Raw genomic sequence first — 25649 nt, forward strand, 5'->3', positions numbered from 1 at the left:
GCTGTCAGACACCTCTAAGGTTAAACAGTTGAGCATTACTTTCCTCCTAAAACAATAAATAGCAAAGAAACCATTGTTTTCTTGTCAGAACAGTGAAGAATAAAAATCCGAACCCTCTACCACATTAAGTCTCCACAGAAAAATGCGCTAGCACCATGAAGACACAGAGAGCTATTAATAATTTTGTGAGATACTTTAATTTCTAACAAAGGAAAATCCCAAGTCAATTTATTTTTATCTGTAGCAAGCGCTGGGTTTTTTTCACTAAAAACACACGGAACTCCTTTTAACATGATTATACCATTAGAAATTCTATATAAAAAAATCTTCATAATGAGCATATTTCATATCTCCTCTGAAGCTCTTAGTTTCCTTTGTACTATATGCCTCTCACTGTATTTGGATTTGTTGCTATTATTTCATATCAAATAATTTTTCATTTTTTTGATGCCAGAAGTAACAATTTGGTGTAAGTAGTTTAATTACTAAATCATCCATACAATTGTATGGTTAATATAAGGAACAGTCCAAACTTCTATGGATTTATTCTGGATTTGGCCTGACTGTCATTTGTGAAAAGATAGTGTATCATTCCTCTTCCCTTCAGCTTGGCATATATAAGCTGATTAGCACTGTGTCCTGCATTCCTAGTTATACTACCCTCCTACCCCAATGTTGGGTGGAGTCCTGACGCAAACCTGAATTTCATATACTCACAGAATAGTTGAGGTTTGAAGTGATTTTTGTAAGTTATCTATTCCAACCTCCTCCTTAGAATAGGTCCAGTTATAACAGGTTGTTCAGGACCTTATCTAGTCAAGTCATGAATGTCTTCAAAGACGGAGATCTCACATCTTTCCTCAACCCTCTTCTGTGAGTACATTTTTTCCTACTATCTGGTCAGAATATCCCCTATTGCAGCATGTGTTCATTGCCACCTGAACCCTTGCTGTGCAGCCCCAAGAGAAATATCACTCCCTCCATTTTTAAATTCTGGAATATGTGTCTTTATAGTCATACAGAAATGCCTGGGGTTATTCACAGCTAATAATCACTAATCAACCCTGGAAGTGAGGAAATAATTGTGTCAACTTGGTTTTATGTCCTGGGTGTTCACAGAAGTGAGTACACCCTGGAGACATTTCCATCATATGCCAACTGATGATAGCTCCCATCAAAACATAAAGCACTCAGTTAAGATTCAGCCTGCACAAAACATCTCATCTGCTGTGCTGATGTAGGTGCTGGGACACTGATTCTGCATCATTTAGGAAATCTTCCTCTCTCCACAGGAGAGATATTCTCAGCAGACGTTCTCAGCAGTCAGGTCAAGTTATAGACTGTGTGTAGACTATGCAGTTTAAAACTTAGATACGGCAGCAAGTTTGGCCCTGGGTAACACACCTGCTTACTTTCATTTAAGCAACTGTCTTCTTTTTTCCCCATGGTTGACACATTTTGAACTCATGGCTGGTGGGCAACAAAACATCGGTCTCAATAAAAGAAGTGCTTCTGGAAACTGTAATTCTGGATGCTATAGTCAGCATGTATTTGTTAAGGGGAAACCATACCTGATAAACATGATAACCCCTATGCAGAAAAGACTATTGTAGCGTGTTGGAACTGACTGTCTGACCTGCTGGGCTCAGAGAGGTATGGGCTCAAAGGGTACTGGGCCTTCTTGTCTAGAACGTGCTTTTGCCAAGACAGGTTGGACTAAATGACCCTTGAGGTCCCCTCGGACCTGGCACCGTATGGTTCTATGATCAGTGTTATGAAGTTCACCTGTAAGTCAGTCGCTGGTTGTGAACTACAGGAGCTGGTTCTGGGACCAATATGGTTTTACATTTCTATTAATGAACTGGGCAATGGGTCAGAGTACACATTCGGCAAGTTTTCAGATGGTACAAAATTGGAGGAGTGGCTGAGGTACCAGGCAGTTTTGCTGCCATTCAGAGGGACCTGGGAGGGATGGAGAAATGGCATGACAGGAACCTCATGAAGAATATCAAAGGCAAATGCCAAGTTTTGCCCCTGGGGAGGAACAAACCTATGCAATAGCCAATCAGCTGGAAAGCAACTTTGCAGAAAAATACTTGAGGGGTGCTGTTGGACTAGTTGAACATGAACCAGAAATGTGTCCTTGCCTCGAAAAATGCAACACCCTGTGCTACACTAGGAAAAGCACTGGCAGCCAGTCAGGGGTGGTAATTCTTTCCTTCTGCACAGCAGTCCTGGGTCCAAGGCTGGACTTCCCAGTGCAACAGAGACTTGCACATATTGGAGTGTGTCCAGTGTAGGACCGCAAAGATGATGAAGGTTTTTGAGTATCTGTCATACAGTGAGATACTGTGAGAACTAGGGTTATTTAGACTGTGGAGAAGAAGGCTCAAGGAGATCTTAACAATGTGTATAAACAGCTGACAGATAGAACCAGGCTTTTCTTAGTGCTGTTCAGGAACAGGACAAGAGGCAGTGAGCACAAACTGAAACACTGGAAATTTCATTGAAGCATAAGAATTCTTTTTTCTACTGTGAGTGTGGTCAAACACTGGAATGGGCTGCCCAGAGAGGTTGTGGAGTCTCCATCCCTGGAGATACTGAACATATGACTAGACACGACTCTGAGTAACCTGCACTAAATGACCCTGCTCTGCTCAGGGGAGTTGAACCAGATGATCTCTATGGATACATTCTAACCTCAGCTGTTCTGTGATTCTCTGCTAATTTTGCTCAAAATTAGAATACTTTGAGTTTACAGCCTTCTTTAACTTAGATGTTCTTTCTATATTTTGGAGAGTTAGCACCTCTCTAACACAGTATCTTAGAATACCTCTGCTCAAAAATAATTTCTCACAATCATGTAAAAGTGAATCTCCTTATTCAGTTTTTCACTTTATTTTATTCTACAGTATACTTTTGTGCAGCTATGTGGTGATAATCAACTTTGTAATCCACTGCAAAATGTGCACTGCAAACAATAATTTACTTTTAAAACTACAATTACTTTCAATAAGCTTCATTTGACTAGTGCATAGCTGCTGTATGGTAGTATTGACTGGTTTGATAGATTACCTGGAGCCAAATAGAAGATGGTTCCTTTGATATTAAGTTGTCATTATCCTGATTTTGTAATAGATGTGGAGCAACCCTGTCCCTAAACTATCAGCTTTTTTTTTTTCCTAGCATGCTATCTGTATCCCTAATTATTTGTTTGTAATCTCCCAGTTCATTCCTCAGATGGGGAGTTTGTCAGTCGAAGACCAAAAGGGCTATATCCAGCTCTCTCCACCTTTGTCTTCACCTCTCCATTCTCTGACTGTGAAGCAGGGTTAGAGTTTCATTATCTAGTGTAGAGGCAGCATCTTCAGGAGACCCATATGCAGGGGGAGAGTACAGGAATTTGCACCAGACAGACACAAGCTCAGGCTGGCCAGACATGAATCAGCTCCTTTACAGAAGCTCAGTATACAGGGGAGCACAAGAGGGTGTTTAAGTTCACAAAACCCAACACTCTCAGAGGCTGGCACCACAATGTAAGCCTATAGGTGGTACTTCGACCTGTCCATGTCTGATGGGAAAGATCCACCCCACAGTCATTGTTCCTGCCCAGCTGATCAGTCCAACATCTGTAGTTAAGGCAGCCTCAGGTCTGCAGCAGCATCCACAGCTGTTTTGGAGATTAGAAAGAAGGAGCCAGGAATTCCCCATCACAGCCCTGATGCCAACTCCTACATAGCCCTAGGCAAGTCGTTTAACTTCTCTGACTCAATTTCCCCATCTGCTAAATGGGGATAATAGCAGAGGAGTATTGTAAGGATTAATTAATTAGCTGATGTTTGTAAAGTGCTTTGAAGATCAAAAGCACAAAGTACTATTGTTGTTATCAAGGGTGTTGAATTAACTTTCCTCATTTTGGCACACAAACCCCAGCATTTGGACCATTGCCCCAGGGCATGTGCTGGCAGTAAGAGCATGATGATGATCATCTGTTCATAAGCAGAGATATCAAAGCGTTCTTGGAGGTGTTGGTAGTCAGTAAAAGCTAAGCTCACCAGACAGATATGCCACTTTCTCCCCATGGGGAGGCAGTGCAGCAGTTGGAGAGTGACCTCTCCAGGTCTTCAGTGGGGGTCAAGGTAAACATCAGGGAGTACTTCTCACTGTTCCTCCTCCTAAAGAAAACATGTCCATGAGGACTTAGAACTTTTCTCCCAGCTCGTCAAGTTTTCTGGGATCTCTGATCCTTCCAAACCCTCTCACCTTTCTTTTAACTTGTTGCCTGGTGTGTGGGTCAGACTCTCTTTCAGCTCCTTTTCCATAGAGCTGTTTGGCATCCCACAGAAGTGAGAGTACATCCTGCTTTCCTGGCATTAGTGCAAGAGATCTATAGTTAGCATAATATAGATGGCATTACACATACACACACACACACATACACATATACACAAACTCTCCCACTGCCAAAATAGTGGGTACATCACCAGTTTTAGTGACCACTGTGGCTCACAGGCCACCCTATACAGGGCTTAGAATGAGGACAATCTGTAATCACCTCCATTGCTCGATTTGTGCCCTTGCTAGCACAGGATGTGTCCCCTGGTACCTGTGGTAGGGCACCTGAGGTGTGGACATTAAAATACTCCCAAGAAAAGTGTGCTGCCAGGGCTAGCTGAACTACAAGAGCTGCTGCTCCTATAGAAGAAAACCAATACTATTTTTCAGCCTTTGAGAAGCTTGGCCTTCTACCATCATCTTTGCAGAGCTCCGCAAACAAATTAAGAAAATACAAAGATTGCGATAATTACACGGAGTGCACAGAAGGCAAGTATTGGTTAATAAGGGAGAATTATTGTCGAAATGCCATTTTAATTTTTTCATCAACAGAACAAGCTCAGTTATTATTAACAGCTAAAGACTATGAGCTCCAAAAATCATTCAGTTCCTAGAAAACAAGCATTTAAATGACTGCAGTGACATTTTAATACCACCTTTATTACTGCTGAAGAAATCATTCACACCAAAACACGACACTCACCCTCCTGCAGCAACTATAAAGACAGCAATTATAAAGTACACCATGTAAGATCTTTCTTAGGTAGTGCTAGGGAGAAAAATGCACTATTACTGATAATGCAATGTTGTGAAAAACTTTTACAGATGGCTTTGCCTGCATTTGCTCTCTAATGGGCTATGTTTTGGTTCTTTTCCATTAGACTTTATTGAGGGGCCATTTTGAAAGTAGAATCTTTGAAAAAAAATGCCATGCTGGTTTCAGATTTGATGAAGAACAAGGGAGTTCAGAAAGAGATGAAGGTGCTCAGCTCATCAAAGCTTTAATTCAGTTTGTAATGTTCTTTATACTATTTATGCCTACACAGTATGGCACAAAATACATGGTTTTGAAGTTTTCTAAACACAATTCAATTACTGGGATAAGTGCTATAGAATTGTAATACTAAAACAAACACCTGCATTCATTGTTTCGCACCCTTTAATGTTTGCAAAGAGTGTGTCATAAAAATAAGAGGTTGGAAGAGTTTTATTAGATTGAATTGCAACTAGATTATATGTTGATAGAGGTAGTGTAATAAAAAATTTACCTTTCATTTCTGTTTTTGTTAAGTCATGAAAAGGGATAAAATTTCACTCAACCTGTCTATTAAACACCCGCAGACATAGCTTCAAAAAAGTAATTCTCCATTTGACAGATGTTGTGAAACGACTCTGTTATGAGAGGGAGTAATTTTTGACTACACCTTTGGTGCTTACTGCCAGGACACTCTCTTACATTCAAGTGCAGAGCAGTTTGTGGTAAAAGTTATCTCAGCTCAGAAAACTGGTAGGTTTTTCTCCAGGCACATAGAGGTGGTTGTGTACTTTGTCCTCTGTGTTTTCTAAATAAATGGTGCTGCAAAAAAGAAGGTCGTGGCTCCTACGAATGTCCACATGCATTTCTTACAGGAAGAATGAGATACAGGGCATCTAACAGGACTGGACATTGTAGTAGGAAGTACTGCTTCATAAGATCTGTCCTAGAAGAGTGAGCTGCATCATAGCAGCTCCATCAAACTCTAGACCCGTGTCTTCTGGTGTATTTGTAAAGTCCTGGGCAAAAGGAGTTCATTCCTTACATTTAAGCAATTCATCCTTGTGGAAACAGGAAACATTAACTGGAACCTATGCAGCTTTAAAGCCACAAATTTATCAGTTACTGTGATTTCAGTGACGTGAAGGGGTTTATGTGAACCATCTATGCTGAGGTAACATACAACCTATAGGAAATAACAACAGATTAATTCAGCCAAGTAGCTAGTATTAGGGGTTTTTACCCTTTTTCCTTGCAGAAAAGAGCATAATTCATCTTCTCTTGTAGTTTATTAAGTAAGTCCAGATGGGGTTTGTGTGCAAAAACACCTGTTGAAGCATCCATACATTGCTCAGACTCACAGAATAGTGCATACACTGTGTGGCCCAAAGACTTGAGGATGACACAGTTATAGAAGTATCAAGATAAGGACATCTGTCAAAATGGAGACAAAGTGGGAGAATGTAACTTTAGTCTGAATATGGGAAAAGAGAAGGGATTATGAACATGTGACAGACGTGCACCTAGAAGTGGGATGAGCGTGTTGTATTAATATTAATTCTTTGTTTGTACTCTGGTAGGACCAGAAAGCCTGTATTTGGTTAACAGGTCCTAGTGCTGAGTTCAGTATAAACACATAAGTAGGCAGACTCCTCGTCCCAAAGATTATACCATCTAATTATAGTCAATATTTCTGCTGTCCCTGAGGGTTTGTGATTCCACATTTCAGGCCCCTAAAACCTTCAGATTGGCACAAAAATAATGAAATTGAAAAAAATAATACTGGAACAGGAGATACTTTTATTTGCCTTCTGGTATCTAAACCTTTTCAATACACTCGAGTCATGTTTTCTCCACAGTCCTAAGGACTTCAAATGTAGGTCTTGCCTACATGGGATATTTTTTCTGACATAATCTAGCATGTGAATTTAAAAAGATACTGTTAGATCAGTACAACCCTTTCTTCCCACTGGTCACTCACACTGGGACCTAGCTGATGTAGTTTAGGCGAATTTATAATTTATCTCACCTCCAAAAAGCAGACCAAACACTGCCTTGGAGTCACTGTCTCAGGATAGTTATATCAGTACAATTTTGTATATGTCCATTAGCATGAAATACAGCTGTGAGGATTTTTCGGCAAAAGAAGATGTTACTTAAGCTTTGCCCCAAAACCCCACATATCACAAACAACACATAACTCCAGGAGCTGAATGCTAAATGTTGAAGTAAAAGGTTAGATGTAAGTCTCGGGAGAGATGTCTCAGATGTTGGCAGTGCTGTTGCTGAAGGCAGAAAATGAGTAGGAAGGAGGACAACGTGAACTGCGATTAAATCCAGCTAGGACAGAAGCCAAACTGTTCTGGGTCACTCACACTTATCCTATTTATAATTTTAGTACAATATAGATCATGAACAATATTAAAATAAATAGCACGTGCTTTAATGACCTCCTCTTCTTTTCCCTGTCATGCAAAGAATACTCTAATTCTCTGCCTACTGACAACGTCATGTTTAATTGCTTTTGCACTCTTCCACGTACCTTGCCCTTAACTACAACTTTGTCTAGCATGGTATCCAACATTTAAATTTTTATACTTTCTGCCCAACTCTATATCACTGCATTTATTTCCAGAAATATATGGAATTAAATAATCCTCAACCGGCAAAACTAAATATTGATGTGAGCTGAAAAAGACTTTACTGCTGTACATTTCTTGTTGCACTCTAAATCAATAGAATTTCAAAAGAATTTCATTAGATCTATACTTTATATTTGGCTTTAAGTATATGAAAGTTCTGTCCCTTTGTGATGCTCCACTCTTCACTTGTAACTATATATAAAACCTGGTTGTTTATCTGGTTCATACCTCTAATCCTTTGCCAGTATAACCCAATTAATTGCAGTGGGATGAACCTAGAATCAAAAAGCAAGTGCAGTGTATTTCAGAGAGAAATTCTGTGGTTCTGAGTACGACCAAGAGACCACTGAAGATTTGCTGCTATTAGCCCAATACAAATAACTCACTTTTCTTTGTTACCTTGTACCATTACTTACCTTCATATATGGATACCACAGCCCAATTCTTGTCACTCTGTTAAGCTGTTGTAGACTTATTCTTCTTATGAATTTGTTCATATGTTATGTCCTAGTCTTGACGTAGCTGCATTGCCTTTCAGGAATTTAGCCTACAATAACAGCAATTCTAGCCCTGTGAGATTAATATACCCCAAAAGAATGACTAGAAAACATAAAGGTTTGAAACAAACCCCAAGGTAATTTTCTAATAAGCCAAATATTGTGAAAGAGATGGGTAAAAAAATAGATATTTAAATTTATGGGGTTTTAAGGTTGTTTATCTAAACTTCATCCTGGCACTAACTGAATCAAGCCAGAAATCTTGCAAAAATCTTAATATTTCTTTTGATGGAAAACACAGCCTATGGAAGTGTGAGGTTTTTTTGGATATGTCATTCAGCCATGAGACTTAGAGTAACAAAACATCAGGAGAAGATAGACCTGAGGCCAAAATCCTCAGCTGTCCTCACTTCGTAGTGAAAGGTTGTTCTACATTCTGTTCCGTGTAAGTATTTCTCCCTTTGGTCGACTGCCTGTCTTATTTCTCCTTTATGTTTTTCTTGGGGGGGAGGAGTGTATTTATTTACTTATTTATTAAGACTCCTCTTTTCTGACAGATAAATATGCTTCTTACAAATGCTGTAAAATAAGTTGGTTGTCAAGAGACATGAGATGATATTTATATTAGAAGAATATTTGAAATAATGTATAAAGAATTGGTACTCATATTAAGATGTATGTTAAGAAAGATTAAAGCTCCCTATGTTAAAGTTTGGTACTTATTTCTTAGCTGTCACCCAGAGATGACAGGTGAGTACATGGATCCCAGCCAGCCCTTGAGAGTGACCTAACACTCTCTATCAATGCCTACCCTGCAATATTACTCCCATGTAGTAAGGATTTAGTCATACTTTATTAACGCTTGTACCCATGTGCCTCTAGTGTAGTTTACTGCTGGGAACAAACCAGGGCTGCACTTGGAAGTACTGTCAGCCTTTAATAATGTTGCATACAAACTTGATAAGAAAGGTAAAAAGCTAGAGCTTAGTTACCCATCTTCTGAGTTTTTCTCATTTTTTTTCTTGGAATTAAGCTGCAGGATGGCTTAACTTTGCTCTTAATTTGGCTGGGCATGTGAAGATGCAAAAAGCAAAAGCATTCATTGTCCAGTCATGAAAAAAAATTAATTTAGTATTTTGGTTCTACAAGAGCTCAAGTGATATGACAGAACTAATTGTAATGGAAGCTGTAAATGTTGTAACCTCTGGGAATAAAACAAAAATGGCAAAACCTTTACAGATTAATAGAAACATTCAGTGAGATTTTAATTTTTCTGTGACTTGATAGAAAAAAAAGTGAATTTAAAAGAATGAAAGAACTTTGAAAATGAACCCCTGTCAAAAGTCATCAGCCTGCATTGCATGAGAAGTAAGACTGGATCCTCATAGTGGCCTCCCCTCCTGAGAAGTCAAAGGATCTAAACATTTAATTTCTGCAAGAGGTCTTCAATGACTGATTGGCTAGATATGAAACTGCTTGTAGTGATTCCTTTGTCAGCCCTGGAACAGTTCTGTCCTGCTTGGTTATGAATCTCAAAATTAGGAACAAATGCAACCAGTCCCATGTTGTCCAGAGATTTTAAACTTACTGAAGCCGCTTTGGAGCTCTTCATCTCCCTCACAGAAGCCACACAGAGGATGTATCTAACTTTGGGTGAGCACTGAAGCTCTCATATTTGGCCTGTAACTATTTTTGGCTTTCCCCCCAACCCAGACCAGTGAAATGGTGCTAACCCATTATATTCCTAGGCTCCTCATACACATACAGAAGAGAATTACAGCTCATTTTCTTACGATTAAGCACCTATGAGTCTCAGATGAGTATTTTTATGTACAGGAGGAATAGCTGCCACTTCAATACACAGAAAAGCTACAAATGCATTCACCGAATGTGGCAGAACATCTCAGGGTCTGCACTGGACACTGTGTTCAAGGCTTGTACAGATTCTTTCCTGTTTAGTACTGCAGAGATAAAGAAAATTAAGTCAGCACATATGTTATTATATAAAAAAAAACACCAAAAAAAACCCAAACAATAAGGCCAGATTAAGTCTCTTCATGTATCAGAATATGATTTCTGCATCAGAACCACTTAACTTGTCCTTTATTTGAATTATTCTTTCAGGAAGACAGAAGAGTCATTAACTCAAATAGTTATCATTACGTGCTTCAAATATTCTCATTCCTGCCTGCTTTGTGTACCTGAAGAGAAGAGTGTAGTGCTAGATTGGTACCAAGATTTCCCGTAAGATCTGCAAACTTCTGTGGAAAAACAGGGCAGCGGCTATGGGACTTAATGAGAGACACTAAACTCATTCTGCGCGCATAGAAGGGGAGTCTGAAAGGATGTGCACATTGCCAAATAATTCCACTTGCTATTCAAACATACAAAGAAAAAAATGGGCTTAGTGTTTGGAGAAAGGGTCTGAAAAACATGAAAGCAAAATTGAGGACAGAAAGAACAAAACACAGACTAGTTTACTCATGACAATGATGTAAATCAGCTTTTAGAATAATGCTGGGGAAAAAAAAATCACAGAAAAAGAAAAAAAACAGTCCAAAAGGATCTGTGCTATAGAACAGAAAGAAACAGTTGAATGTTTCGTACAGCTCTCTCAATATCAGTGAGAGCTTTCTTATAAATTTATATAATTTATTGCACCGTACATGACCAGACACACACAAGAAAAGAAAGACTTAACAAAGGACATTGCACAGCGGTTGATGGGCAGGAAGAAAGTCCAGCAGGGCTGCACGGTGGCACAGCATCATCTCTGTCTGTGCACTGAAATGCAAATGTGTGTCGTTGTTGTTGGCTACAGTGGCAAGACTGAAATTGAAGGAAGCAGATGCTGTAATCTGATGATGATGTTGTTCTTGCTGAGTCTGGAGAATCACTTCAAGAGCTAGTAATGAGAGTCGCTGAAGCTAGTGTTGATTACAGACTACATCAGAATGTAAAAAGATAAAGGTGATGACACTTCTGAAATGGCATATTGCAGCCACAATATAAAGAAAGAGGTTGAGCACTGTAGGAAATTCCATTTCTAAATGACTGTGGGTAAAAATGGAGAGTCCCAGTTCTTGGAAGAAGGCATCGCATTCTATATTCTTACATATGAACATTTGATTATTAAGCATCCCCAAAGGGGACAGTGAACACAAGATCAGGAAATCTCTGCTCCTGTTATCTGTGCTCTAGGAAGGGAGAATATGAATGCAGTAGAAACAAATCAGGCTCCCTCCAAATGCCTTCAGATTGGACTTTGGGGTAAAGAACATTTTTAAATTATTAAATAATTTTAGAGTATTTGATACTTTAAAATACTACAAAATACTTCATAAGAATGTCTTCACAAGGGAACAGAAAGAAGCAATGCAAGAAGGAAGCAAAGGGAAGGCCAGTCAGTGATTTGAAATGGCTACAAGTTAGCTGATTTAAGCTGAACAGGGATTCCAGAGAGAAGTTGACTCTGTTTTTAAAAACGCTATTGGGCGGGTTTTACAACCAGAAAAACCCTCACCTCAGGGACACACAAGTTTGACAAACAGATGAAGCTTTAATAAAAACATACTCCCAGGGATCAAATGGACAACCTTCCCAAAAAATCCCATGTTTTTCTAGGGATCGGAGATCCTGCTGATGTCCTTGATGTCTCCAGACTTTCCTGTAGCACAGATAGGCACAATTTTTGGTTTTTGTCAGAGGTTAAGCAGAAGGCTGTCAAAGGCACAAAAGTGCTTGGGCTGTTTCAAGGTAGAGAGAGGAGAGTGAGGGTACATAAAGAGTAAAATAATAAAAGCCAAGCAAAGTGTTGTAGGGAGTATCTGTTTGAAAATGACTCCCAAAGAAGTGGTCAAGAAGCACCAGAAGACCCCAGTGCCACAATGAGCTGCTGGAGTAGCTGAGTATTTTGATGTTAGAATTGGCTCTGGAGTCCAACCTCAATGGTGCTCCATCTCTCATATTATTTTGTCACTTGGATTATTGTTCTCAGTTAGGGCTGTACATGGGTGCTGTTTCTAGCAAGAGCCAGTTCTCAGCTTCTTTAGCTCTGAAATATTAAGTCTCCTCACTGTAATATTTTATCATGTTCCACATTGGCCACTAGCCACATGATTTCCAGTTCATAAATGCAACACCATCAATCAGACATGAGTGCTGAGGAGGTGAAAGAGCTTTTGCAAAGTTAAAGGGATTCCTACATCCTTGCACTACAAGGACTCCTGTTTCTACCTGACCCCTTATGAAACTAAGGATTCTCTGGGGTCATGTACCCCAAAGACAAATCCAAATGGTCACAAATGGTCTCATTCATATGTTGAAGTCATCTGAAAACAGAAAAGCTCTAGAGCATGCATTTTAGAAGTGCTGACTGCCCAGCTTTTGTCCCCTTTAAATGTCACTCTGTGTCACACTACTTCTGACACATTATGTCATGTGTGGTGTGATTTCAGAGAGCAAGCAGTCTTTGAGCCAAGCACACAGCAGATGTTGAAGAGACCAGGTGGCCATAAGAAACGCATAATTGTACATCTCTCCAAATAGTTCAGCAGCAAGATTTCTTCACTGCCTGTGTATCTCCAGTCCACATCTGACAATAAAGACAGCAACTTTGATTTCCCTATGAGCATCATCAAACACATTTAATTGTCCCTTGATCCTTAGGATGGGTGAAGGACTAGCAAGGAGGGTAACAACAGCACAAATACCTCTTAGCTAGCTACTTGTCAGGCTAAATGCAGTCACAATTGCCAACCTGTGTCTGTTGTTCCAGCGGAGCAGATTTAGTTAACTCTGCTAACTTCCCACTCTCCATCCTCTCCAATACAAGTTAATTTCAATATTGCCTCTACTCCCACCTTCCTACAGCTTAATCAATTCTTATTCTCAATTCTGGTAGAGCTCAGGGCAAACTATTGCTGTTGGATTTGAAGATCTGACCACTTTGCTCCCACCACGTTGTTATAACTGCAACAGTTACCCATACCAGATTTGCTGCATGACACCTTAAGTATGAATGGAGTTCAGCCCATATAACTGCAGCCATCTTAAAATCAGGTGTTTGCTCTAAGCAAGCTGTCAAAGCTCCCTCTGTAATCCACAGAGAGACAAAGATGCACTTCTAGTTTTTCACCCCGTTCATCCCAGATGCCTATTTTAGGAGAGGAAAAATACATTTCTCTCCCCCGTGACCCCTCATTGACTATAGTTAGACTCCAGATGATAAGCATACATTCAAAGCCTAAGTTTCAAATGTAAAACAGAATAGATCCTGTTCCATCCTACCCTTCATGTTATTAGCTACCATGTTACACTCCCTTGTCAGTTGTGCAAGTAAAGCATGTATAGAAATCACTTCATACATATGTCCTGCTGGTGAGGCATTCATTGATGGTCAGAGACAATTAAGAACCACCAAAGTTTTACTTTAGGTAATGGTCTTTGGCTGCCAATTTTCTCACCAGATTTTCAGCAAGTAAGAAAGCGATTATTCCTAAAAAAATGTTTATTTCGTTTCCTACTCGATGACTGTATGCCATGGCAGAAGTAGAGACTTCAGGAAGTTGGGCAAGTTGTTGGTTCTGCCATGCTCAGTAAATCTGAGCTGTACTTTATGTTGATTTAAGTATCTTACAGCAGTCAGAGATCCCTGGATTTTCAAGAAACAGATTGTGCTGCACCGAGGTCTAGCCTCACATGTGCTACCGACAGTAGAACTCCTTTTCACCCATAAATTTCAGCAGATTTAAGTTGTTCAAGTTCCTGCCCAGCTCTATAGTTATAGAAGTATCACTTTACTTTTTTCTTGTGTCCTGGAGCCAGAGAGTTCATTTTAGGTAATAAATCCTGCATAACGGTAGCGTAATCCAAGCAAGCAGTAACTGCAGTGATATAGAAAAGGTACTATTTTTCTCAGTCATGATTTAGGTCACAGCTTCATCAGATTGGTTATTGCTATAGCAACCACAGCTTTTGCTTTTGTACAGAGACTTCTAACAGTATTCCACAAGGTAAAAGAAGCATTCTGAAACACAGGAGCTAAACCAAAGACATAAAGGCATACAACCCATCAAGGTAAAAAAGACAAAAGCAATCTGCTTTCTCCTTAAAGATTGAACTAACACCTCATTGCAAAAGAAAAAGAATGGAAGAAATTAAAATAAATATAACAAATGTTTCTTGGACTCTAGTAGAAATGAAACCATGGTAAGGCTATTAGAGCTGAGAACACAAAGGACTCTTTCCTCTGGTACAGAAGGTCACAGATTTAGCTCCTGCGAAGGGAAAATCCAAGCATACTTCATTTACTGAGCTACTAGACTAGAATAAGCACCTTTAATTATTTTAGTCTCTCTCTCTCTCTCTGCTTTCCAGACAATGACAAAGCCTTGTGAAGGCAGGGTTTTTATTTATTACCTAGCTCCTGTAGGACGCTTTATTTAACCAGCCTTGCCAACACAATGATTTCCTTAGGAAACTTTGTCCCTCACTGCAAATTACATCCTATTAATTTAAAGAAGCAGAGACAAAAATCAACTTCCTGCTTCTTTTGCTACAAACATGCTAGAGGCCACTAAATATATACCATTCTGGCTTGTTAAATATACTTTAAATCAGCCATTTTAAATTGCCAAAGCCCTATCTATAATGAAAAAAGTTTTTTATTTGCCTTTTAGTTGGGCTAACATATGAAAAACAAGAGAGGACCTAGTCATAGATAATAGTCAGAACCAACATAGTATAGAACTTTTCATCTCCAGAGGGCTTTACAACATTAACTATTGAAATTTAACTCCTTTATGGAAGGGGAATATTAGGAATGTTTTATTCATCAGGTAACTGAGGGTAAAGGTTTGGATGGTTCAGCCCCTAAAGTCAGGTAAAATCAGTGGTATCCAAGGCTCTACATTGATTTGCAAGATATTCTCAGTGTCACAGGTTCACCTCTTCCTAAAGTATTGACTACTGATAGATTCAGATGGTTCCCTGGGCACTTAAAGAACAGGGCTACACAAGTCTCTTAAAAATTGCTACTGAGGGCTTTTGTTTTGCAAGCAATGATTCCCCAAGCCAAAAAAGAAATCTCAGTGCTCTATTTGGTCAATATTTAGGCTGAAAAGCCTATACTGAAGACTTGGCACTTGGTGTAGCACTGTCTGTAGCACAACCCTATCAAAAGACAGAAAGCATATTGCTTAGCAATGAGTATCAATGGATGAGTCCTGCTCTAGTGATTTTATATAAAAACATATTTCTCAAAACATAGACTGAGGTTTGGGCTGAAATGACTGTTCCTCAGTATGCCATCATATGTAGCCATTCATTCATTCTTTTGGCGAGGTGACATTTGTTCAGATTTCATAATATTTACTTACTCATGTTTCCTTTTTTCAGCTGTATTTGCTGAACTCTGTAAGTTTCTTTTATCTGTAGATTTAACTGAATGCATTGCTGCAAATTGGTAGATAATCTAGATGTATACACTGCACTAAAGTCTTCCAGCTGTTACTTCAGCTAGATCAAAAGTAAAATAATTACATTAAATTGGTTTTTTTCCAGTACAATAATCTTAAGAAGTCTCCCCAACTGTCCCAGTTTGTTTTCTAAAACTATTGCAAGCTCAGGTTTGAATTACACTCAGAAACTAAACTGTTTGCTTTATTTGATACAATGTTGTCCATCAGCCCACTTGCATCCATTGTAATTACCTACCTTCTTGACACAGATGCATCTGGTATATTTTCAGTCTACGTGCCAGTCTCTGACTCCAGTGGTCAGACATCACCCTGATCCCTCAGGTTTAGACTGTTGTGAGAACTGCCATGAAACACAATTTCCATTTAATTAAAGGCAGTACAAACATTCCAGTCTCTATGGCTACCTCTATCCTAGTACATAAAATGGGCCAGGGCCTGTTTTTTGCTCTGATGGCAAATGGCAAGGCCTGGAACATAACCATATGGCTACATTCTCATTTTTTATCCTGTTTACTGGGAACAATCCCTGGTTGGTGCTGCTCTCTGCATTGAGTTGAGGCATCATGTGGAAGCCTGATGTCGTGGGGCAAAAATGGACCAGGAAAGTTGTTAATAATTACTGGTATTAATCACAGGATGAAAATACTTGAATACCTACCCTGTTCCTACTTAGTGTATTAGCACAGACATGGGGTATGGCTACATCTTACTATATCCAAGTCGAGAGAGCGACTCATCCCCACAGCAAAACTCTCTGGGTCCACCACGAAGGTTTCCTAACCTATGCTAATCCTGTCATGCCCAGATATCATTTAACAGTGTGGATGGTCAGTGCCTGGCCCTCACTATCCATGTTCATTTTACACACAGAGATGCAGCTTATGTATGTTCTCTGCTCACAATGCAGCACTTCTGGTTTCAAAATAATGAAAATTTTATCATGAGTCTAATCCAGTTCAAGCTAATGCAGTTCAAGCAGTAAGCATGTGTATTGTTGAAGTCATATTTAAGCCTCTTGGACAATGGTCTAAGAAAAGAGAAATGACACACAGGACTCTACGTTTTGGCTTGAGGAGCCTATATCATCCTCTGCAACACGATGTGTTTCCAAATTCAATAGTGCCTGGGAGGGGATGATCAAATAGCTTGGATCAGCAAAAGAAAATTATATAGAAAGTTTGCAACACTGCACTGAATTTTTCTTTGGAGTGAAAACAAGGCCACAACAATCAATAAGTAAAGTGCCATTTATGTAGTCCCATAAATGCTGTTGAAATTGGTCTGTCCTGGGTAAATTTGCACATCATTTGTCCTCCTCCTCCCAAAGCAAAAGTTCATGACATTGAATACATCCTTATTAAAAAGCCTTTATTGCCATGTGACGTCAGTCTTTTACGCCTTGCACGTATGCTAGAGCTAATAGTGTCAGCTTGGGATTTAGCCCTGGCCAGGCAGTAGGTGGGTAGGAGGGTTCAGTTTAATATCCCCCAGCACAGATGTTCAGCTGCCAGAGTTCAAGAGCTCCCTTGCTTTCAGCTGAAATCCTTTCCCGGTCTGGTGCTCTGCATTTGTGTCTGGTCTTTCACCTGTCAACCTTTTTTTGTGCAAGTGTCTTACTGGAGCTTGTACATGTGAGGTGTTAGGATAGGGCTATTATGAACACGGAACAACTGAAGGGAGAAAGGGAAATGGAGAAATAACAGGCTCAGTAGTAGAGGTTTTTCTTTCTGTCTGTTAAGAAGAACTTAAAAGCTAACTTTAACAGCTGAAATCGCAGGCGGATATAATTCAAAGCTATTCTGGGCTTGTTAAACTATTTTTAAAAATGCAAAAGCTTTTATTAGCTTAACGTACTATTCTAATCCACATGAGAAAAATGAAGCACGTCTTCGTTATTCTGTCAAGATTATGCACATTTCCCTCCTGACTCGACCACACTGATCATAATGGCTTTAATTGATATTCATGTGCATGCCATATTTACTTCTGTAGAGTTCCCATGTAATTGAGCAATAGTTAATGGGCACTTAGAACTCTATTCACAAGAGATTACAAATGTATGTGTACTGGGGAGCTTTTCCCTGTGGAGTTTCCATGTGTCTGGATAGGTGCATAATCAGTGCGCCAGTCATCACACAGAGCAGCTGACACTCATGGCCCTGGCGAGGGATGGAGGGAGACAAATTCTCAGCCCCTTCCCAATTTGGACTTGAGTGGGGGGAGGGTTGGCAGTGGGGTGGGGGTGGAGATGATAACGAGTCAGGGCTGCTCAGCAGAGCTGGAGACAGCGTCCATGAAGATCCAGGATTTGGGTGAATCATAGCTCCAGCCCTTGATAAACCAGAGCTGTCTGCTTTCTCCACCTGAGCAAACCAAACTCTCTTTAATTTTCTCTATTAGGTAACCCTATAGCCTGTGTGGATCTTCTCCACGCTTCTGTCAATGGGGCACGAGGCATACCTCCTATAAGCCAAATGATTTGTTTCCCCTCATTTTCAGTCTTCAGACATAGCCAGGCATTCACAGATGTCCTTCCCTGAAAAGCATCAGGAAAGTCATACTCACAGTGCTCCACTGTTTAACCTTTAAGATGTAGCAATAACATGTATAGATAGCAGACTTCACTGAGTAGAACCCCAAAGCACTTTACAAATTACAGCGAGAGGAATCACATTAACTCCCTCCTGATAAGCTGTCATTCCCAGTCTGCAATGCAGCAGCTGGTTCACAGCCCACAGCAGCGCTCTACAGTGGTTCTGGACAGGCAGTGGGACTTGCACAGCATCCTGTGGCATGGCAGGAGAAAATAAACCAGATATGGGGTGACTCCTTGGATAGGATTGTGCTTTTTATGCGTGTATTTGGGGAAGGTTTCTAAGGAGGTTGAGCATGATGGGGTAGTGATTTCCCTGGGATTTGTGAGTTAATAGAATGAGGGAGAGGAATGAATAAAGATGAGCTTGCTAACAACACTGCCACATCAGTGTCTTAGGTGGAAAATAATATAGTTTCTCATTTTCATTTTTTTATCTTCTTTTCCTCTGCTAACCAGTAGAGTAGAGAGCAGAGCTCATTCTGCTCTGGCTGCTGGAATTAATAATATAAAACCCTTGAGGTGATAAGAGGGAAATTATTATTTTATTTTTGTTAAGTTTGGTTACAGTTCTGGGTGTCAATGGCTACTGATTTTTTTGTGTGCTTCCGTACTGTTTCACTCTTGTAGTGGTGCTCCTTAAGCTTAACACAATCACTTTGACCCTGAAACTTGCTTTTCTTTTTGTTTTTCCTCTGTCCTTTAGTTTTTAATTTTTCAGCTTTCACAAACAAAGAGCAAGTCTGCAAAATGAAGGAAGACAAGCTGGAAGACCCAAACTACGGGCTTGTGACTGGACCCCAACAAAATGTGTATGAAAGTCCCACTGATGGCAGTTCTGGAGGAAACATGTGGTAGACTTTCAGGTCAGAGTCCCTGTGATAATTTCATGAGGCTCAAAATATGCTGTGTTTGTGTATTGTTATTCTTCTACAAAACACACCTGGGTCATTCCTAGTTGAACACAAAGGAAGGACAACATTGTCTGACAATACGAGTTGTGCTTGTCTAAAAAACTGATTACACCCTGTCAGGTAAATGTGGTTTTGACATGGAATGTAGAAGCTGTGTCTGAATACAACTGCTGTGCCAGTGTCCAGCTGGGCTGCGCACAATATAACTGCCCTCAGCAAAGGTGTCCTGCCTTGGGAGAGAGCTCAGAGTTTCTGGTGATGGTACCAATTTTGCATATTTCAGCAAAATCATCTTTTCCACTAGTCAGGTAACACAGAAGTTACCTTCTTCCCTAGAAAATGTAGCGAACAGTTATCCTTAGGTTTCAGAATTGCGTGGAATTCGTGGAGGCCCTTAGGTTGGAAAAGACCCACAGGATCATTGAGTCCAACCATTCCTATCAAACACTAAACCATGCCCCTCAGCACCTCATCCATCCGTGCCTTAAACACCTCCAGGGATGGTGACTCAATCCCCTCCCTGGGCAGCCTGTTCCAGTGCCCAATGACCCTTTCTGTCAAAAATCTTTTTCTGATGTCCAGGCTGAACCTCCCCTGGTGGAGCTTGAGGCCATTCCCTCTTGTCCTGTCCCCTGTCACTTGGGAGAAGAGGCCAGCACCCTCCTCTCTACAACCTCCTTTCAGGTAGTTGGAGAGAGCAATAAGGTCTCCCCTCAGCCTCCTCTTCTCAAGGCTAAACAACCCCAGCTCTCTCAGCCACTCCTCATAAGGCCTGTTCTCCAGCCCCTTCACCAGCTTCGTTGCTCTTCTCTGGACTCGCTCCAGAGCCTCAACATCCTTCTTGTGGTGAGGGGCTCAGAGATGATCACAGTATTTGAGGAGCGGTCTCAGCAGTGCCGAGTACAGAGGGAGAATAACCTCCCTGGACCTGCTGGTCACGCCGTTTCTGATCCAAGCCAAGATGCCATTGGCCTTCTTGGCCACCTGGGCACACTGCTGGCTCACGTTCAGTCGGTTGTCAACCAACACCCCCAGGTCCCTCTCCTCCAGGCAGCTTTCTAGCCAGACTTCTCCTAGTCTGTAGCACTGCATAGGGTTGTTGTGCCCCAAGTGCAGGACCCGGCATTTGGCCTTGTTAAACCTCATCCCATTGGACTCAGCCCAGCAGTCCAGCCTGTCCAGATCCCTTTGGAGCCTCCCGACCCTCCAGCAGATCGACACTTCTACCCAGCTTAGTGTCATCTGCAAACTTGCTAAGGGTGCACTCGATGCCTTCATCCAGGTCATTGATAAAGACATTGAACAGGGCTGGACCCAGCACTGAGCCCTGGGGAACCCCACTTGTCACTGGCCTCCAGCTGGATTTCACACCATTTCCCACCACTCTCTGGGCCCCGCCATCCAACCAGTTTTCCACCCAGGAGAGTGTGCGCCTGTCCAGGCCAGAGGCTGACAGTTTCCGAAGCAGAACGCTGTGAGAAACTGTGTCAAAGGCTTTACTGAAGTCCAGGAAGACCACATCCACAGCCTTTCCCTCATCCAGCAGCCGAGTCACTTTGTCATAGAAGGCGATCAGGTTAGTTTGGCAAGACCTGCCTTTTGTGAACCCGTGTTGACTGGGTCTGATCACCTGGTTCTCTTGCATGTGCTTCATGATAGCACTCAAGATCACCTGCTCCATGACTCTTCCTGGCAGTGAGGTTAAACTGACAGGCCTGTAGTTTCCTGGGTCCTCCCTGCAACCCTTCTTGTAGATGGGTACAACAGATGTATCCAAAAGTCCAGTGATTACTCTTTCCTAAGTTATACAGTTACTTATTATTATCTGCGGTAGAGGATTTTCTTCCTTTATAGAGTTATGTCCCAGGCTGTTAAATGCTGGCTTCTGAGCCTATCCTGTACATATGTCAAAATGCTCTAATCAAAGAAGGTGAAAGACTGGGTAACGAAAAATAAAGTTTGAATGTGTTCAATGGACACTTGTTAAACTTTGGCAGCTGCATTTGTCAAAGTTCCTGCCTGCCTTACTGAACAGTGAGCAGATGTCAATTCAAATCAAAACCTCTTTCACAAATCAGCAATAAAATTGTGGGTGCAGATTAGAATATGGCCAATGTTTACTATTTTCAGTAGAAATGCTAACAGGTCACCCTATATCCCAACTTATCCTGGTCACCCCATGATTACAGTACCTCCATGCTGCATCATACCACTGCCATCACTCTGCAGCCAGGAATAGTAATACTGTGACAAAAATTAATCTCTCTAGAGCCATCCCACAGTGTTCCTGATTGTGTGGGAAACAGAAACAAAATTCGGCCTCTGGTCTCCCCCCGCCCCCCCATGTATCCTTTCTTCAGAAAGGATTAGCTGTAGGTTAGCTCATGAATTGAACTACCTTTTTGTCCCATGTGCTGCCACTCACTACATCAAAATTCTTGCATTTATTATGTTACACTTCTGCAAAAGTTCCTTATGGAATGTCACCCTCATAATCTTAAAATTTAATGGTGGAAGTGGTGATTCAACACTATCCCGAAACTTTTGTGCAACTGTGTATGCAACATTTAATAGAGTAGTTCCACAGAAGAAAGCAATAGAACTACTCAGGTGCAGGGAGGTTCCAGTACGTTTGGAGAGCGTTATATCCCAAAACCAGGGGAAAAGGGCATATGACCCATTAACAGTAGAGCCAGCTAGGTATGTTTGGCTATGTGCTCCATAGAAAGGGTGTTAATATCAATTTGTTGCATCATTAAAAGGAACAGAAGGAAGATGTTCTTTTGGTTTGAAAGCACTTGTGTGCCCTAGCATGGACTACACCATACAAAGATGTTAAACTACCCTTTCTCAAGGGAGTTTGTTAAAATTGTAAAGTGGGAGCTTATTACTCGTGTGACCACAGGGTGTTGCAACTTAGCACCAGTTAAAGTCACATGGAGTTTAATGCTGTCCATGGGTAACCTCAGCCAGTTTAGAAAATAATTACAAATCTTAGGAAGCTGAATGAGTTTCACACGTTAGCATAAAGATAGCATCTAAAGCACTTTGAGGTACATACCCATCTACAAATATTTATAGATATATACAATGCAGCTAACAATAAAAATTGGATCCAATGCTCTTTCTTTTTTAATGTATAAAAATATGCACAAAAAAAAGTGAATATATGTATATCTATCTGTGGTATTTTTTCATTTTGTTACAAAACAACTTTTTGTTAATGTGTTTGAAGAATCCCTGTGAGTCTTTAATTTTCAGACAAGTGGACTGTGACAATAACCAACATTAAACTACTGTTATTTAACAAAGCTGGTTAAAAGTAATTCCAAAATCATCATATTTCTAATTAAGTTTGAAAGTGATGCATAACAAAAGGACTTAGAGAAACTTTAATTTCATATTCCAAAGTAGTTAGTCCTATTTGTTTGCTTTGAATCACTCATTTCAATAAGGTGAAAACTTGTGTTAATCCTCCATTCATCAGTTGCCTGGGTGCGTGTGAAATGAGTCATGTGGACAAAATAAACCACTGCTAGCCGCAATATTCTATTGTCCTTTAAGCTTCCTCAAGGGGCCTCTTCACAGGTACCAAAAAGCCACTCTAGACACTTCACATATTTTTGAAGATCCTCCCTTTTTTCACATCCCACATTACTCAGCTGTTGAAGAATAGCAGAGAACAGGCATAAAATGAAGGAAAAGCTGAAGTAGGCCAAACTCATTTTCTACACAGAGAGAGATAATTGGCACTGCAGTAATTTTGGAGAACTGAATTAAATGAATAAATTGTGACATGGGAAAAACTGAAAAGGACAACAGTTTCCTGGCTTGCACATAATAGTTACTCTGGACAGCATTTTTCTTGGAGACCAATTGATAAAACAGGACAAAAATGTTTTTCCCATTAATTGCTTTCAAACATTGTCCCGCTAAATGCCCAATTAAAAGGTAGAAGTGTGAGCTTCTCTTTTACTTATAATGACCACATATTGGGGGGAAAAAATCAGTAGCAATGTCCAAGCATTTTCTTTTGTGGATGTGGAATAAAAAGATCAATGGAAAAAGGTTCTTAGCTTACCTTAAACTAAAACAGTAGCCTCAAAGCCTGCAGACTAATGTGGGGGTAAGGATGGGGTGGTGGGTAGTGGGACCCAGACAGTATCACTGCACTATGCTGACACTATCATTTACAAGAAAAAAATAATTCCATAAGTTGGTAAAATACATAAACATAAGTTCATAAATTTCCAACTGATGCTTTAAATGGAGTTACTTCATGTCCAAGAAACAGTTATGTATAAAATCCTTATATCAAAGCTTTCCATGATTTGGTTTTTAAAAACACTTACTGTAAAAACATGGTTGTCTGACAATTAAATAAAATTCTAATGGGTCAAACAAACAAAAGGCAACAGAGTAAAAGTTATCTCTGAGGTAACTCAACAGAATTCAAAGGGGTTAATTCATCACCTTCTTATTTATTACACTGCTTGAGCTCTTAAAGAGCCGCCACTGCCAATCAATACTATAAACATTCATTACTTTTTGCAAAGCTATTTTTAACAGCAGATTCACTGTAAGGAGGGAAACGTTTTCTAAATGGGACTAAAGTAAATCTAGCAAAGTCATTTTAAAAGGAACATCTTGATAACAAAGTAGCTTTTATCTGCCCATCAGTAATGCCTATGTGTTTCACTGAGCTTTACAATTTCTTGCAGTCCATTGTGCATACTCGTCACTAGACTTAAACTGAAAATATAGAATCATAGAATGGATTGGAAGGGATTTTGAAGACAATCTAATTCTACCCCCAACATGGACAAGGACACCTTCCACTGTATTAAGTTGCTCAGAACCTCATCCAACCTGCTTTGAATACCTTCAGGGATGGGGTATCCATGACTTCTCTGGACAACTTGTGCCTCACCACCCTGGTTGTACATATTACTTACAAAATACCTCACATGATGTTGCACCAACTAGCAATACACAATGAATCAGTAATGCATGTGGTTCTGTTTGGCTGAATTTAGTGACAAATCCTTCCTCATGTGAAAATAATCTCCAATTTTCAGGTTGTTGAGAACTGTCTAGGACAAAAGATAGAACAAGTGGTGCTGCAAAATGAAGCATCGCTGCCAGGCAGGGACCTCATTTTCTCAGAGCTGTGTACAAGCTCTACCCAGAGCTGTCTCTGGACTACACCACAGTAAACCATTGATGGTTTGCACCTAAGTCCATTTACTCTGTTGCAGGGGAAGTTAGAAGATAGGTAAAGAGGAAGACCAGTTCCCTCCTGACAAAGGGAAGTAGAGGATGAAAAGTCAAATGATAAGAGCTCCACATTTTGTAAAACTAATTAACAGTTTTAGATCTCAAAGTCCAGCTGAAGGGAAGGACGACGGTGGGAGATAAATGTTCTCTTGGATGTTTCATTAGGCTGCTGTACTGCCACCAGAGATACCCTATGCATGTCCTGTGTCTGGAAGGACTAGTCTTGCAGCCCCAATGCCAGCACATCAAAGACACATCCTTTACCCTTTTACAGCCATTTCTGGGACAAAAGAGAGAAAAATTCTGAAGATTTACAGGTTATAGTGATCCTTATATGTCTGAGTTCTTTTTCTCAGCAGTCTTAGATATTTTTTTTGCCTTTGTCACAGAAAAGAGACTGGTCCCACTGAGGTAGTAGATTCCTCTTCATCCTCTTTGCCTGAGGCACTGATTAAGTGAAGTGTTTATGCACCTGAGTGACTACGAGCACATGAGCCATTGCACAGAGTCAGTTAAAGTTAGTCAAGTGCAGAAAAGAACATTGCTAAGGGAAATTTGTTATGTAGAGCTATCTATAAACATAAACACAAGGCAATAAATATAACAGGGCTCTTCTATGCTTTTTTGCACTACTTACTGTGATTTAAACAGTCCTGTGAAACAGGATCGGATTGCAAATTTTAAACTATAGGTTGAGCCTTACGGGATAATTCTCTTTTGTTTTAAGACATTATAATTTATATTCATCTATGTTAATATTTTATCTCCATAAAGCCCCATTTTAACATTTCAAAAGTCAGGCATCATTCTCACGCACAAGGGGGAACACAAATATGATTCTTAAATGTTGTAAAAAATAGGCCAGAAGAAAGCTGGGTGAAAAGTTCTTAAAATTTTTGTACAATTTATGAGATACCTTGCTGTACAGCATAATGTGTATGGAACAGAGAGTGACAAATGTATCACAATAAAATGCAACAGCAGTTCTTTCCTGCACCAGCCATCCTCACTTGCAAATGAAATGTTTTTTCATTAAAATAACTCATTTTCCTTATAAAGAGCCCATTAAAGCATGTGTTACCTGGATCTTGAAGAGCTGCTTAGGAAGCTGTCCATGCTGGATGTAAAACTCTGCTTTGTCTTCCCTCCTTCCTAC

Source organism: Phaenicophaeus curvirostris, chromosome 6 (genome assembly GCF_032191515.1).
Source record: "Phaenicophaeus curvirostris isolate KB17595 chromosome 6, BPBGC_Pcur_1.0, whole genome shotgun sequence".
In the NCBI taxonomy this organism is placed as follows: Eukaryota; Metazoa; Chordata; class Aves; order Cuculiformes; family Cuculidae; genus Phaenicophaeus; species Phaenicophaeus curvirostris.